The sequence below is a fragment of the Mesocricetus auratus genome, unplaced genomic scaffold (genome assembly GCF_017639785.1).
Source record: "Mesocricetus auratus isolate SY011 unplaced genomic scaffold, BCM_Maur_2.0 Super-Scaffold_100014, whole genome shotgun sequence".
Lineage (NCBI taxonomy): Eukaryota > Metazoa > Chordata > Mammalia > Rodentia > Cricetidae > Mesocricetus > Mesocricetus auratus.
Window position 1 is genome coordinate 39,659,904 of NW_024429197.1, and position 1,209 is coordinate 39,661,112.

A 1,209-nucleotide genomic window follows, 5' to 3' on the forward strand; every position below is an offset into this window, starting at 1 on the left:
TGGTCTAAAATCTCCTTTGCAGTTATTCCAAGGGGCTTGGAATCTTCCCAATAACAATGAGAAGACAGTTCATTTGTTTGTTTGTTTTTAAATGGGATTTTGCTTTGTAGAGCTGCTTGGCCTGGGCTGGCCTGATTTTGCTATGTAACTCTTGCTACATAGACCAGATAGGGCTTGAACCAACACAGATTGTCCTGCCCCTGCCTCCTGAGTGCTAAGATTAAATATGTATGCCACCATACCCCAGATGCATTTTCATCATTGTTTCTAGTGAGCACATAAAACAATGGGTTTCATATAATTTCTTATATGTGTATCATCATACTTAGCTCATACTCTCCACCCAATTAACTTTCTTGTCCTTCTCCTCACCCAAATAGTTCTTGCTTTGCTTCCATGCCACATACGTATCTAAATTTAGATTCTACAGGAGAGCACAACCAACATTTGCCTTTTTTCTCTTGTCATTGCCTTCCTCCCCCTCCTATTAGTGCACTTATATTCACTTGAAATAGTTTCCTTCCACTTTTCATCACACACATGCACACACACACACACACATACAAATACACACTTTAATACCGGAAAGAAAAGAGAATATTTGTGAATCTGGATTATTTTGTTTAACAGAAAATTTTCTAGTTCCACCCATTTCCTTACAGATGCCACAATTTCATTCTAACATATGGCTGAACACAACTCTATTTTACTTGCACACAGGCACCACCACCGCATCACATTTTCTTCATCCAAGCATCTGGGCTGGTTCTATATTTTGGTTGTTGTGAAAGTGCCTTAATAAGCATGATTTGTAGGTATCTCTGTAGTATGATACTTTTTTAAAATGCAGGATGTTTCACAAATGTGCATGTATCTTCATGCAAGAGCCACACTAATCATTTCTGTATCGTTCCAACTTTATTACATGTGCTGCTGAAGAGGGTATAAGAAATGACTTCAAATAGGGGGAAAACAGCTCAAGTTTGTGTCCCCAGAGCCCACTACCACAAGATACGGGCTAGAAATGAAGGGAAATCCAATCAGGGGAGCAGTTAGAAGTTGCCAAAGCAGTCCTGTGAGAAGTAGAGCATCCTGGTCCAGCAGGCTGAGAAAGAGCAGAGGGAGGAGATCCAAGACATCCATGGTGCTTTGAGTCTGCACAGCACATGAGCATTGCGCTGGCTGCCTTGGGCTCGAACTGTCTTTTCA

The 1,209-nt window shown here is 40.9% G+C and overlaps 1 non-coding gene across 1 annotated transcript; it reads right to left on the bottom strand.

Moving 5' to 3' along the window:
- Positions 1 to 840: 840 nt before the first annotated feature.
- LOC121144243 lies at positions 841 to 944 on the bottom strand. Its single transcript, XR_005881557.1, has one exon. It is a non-coding gene; the product is annotated as a U6 spliceosomal RNA (small nuclear RNA).
- Positions 945 to 1,209: the final 265 nt, after the last annotated feature.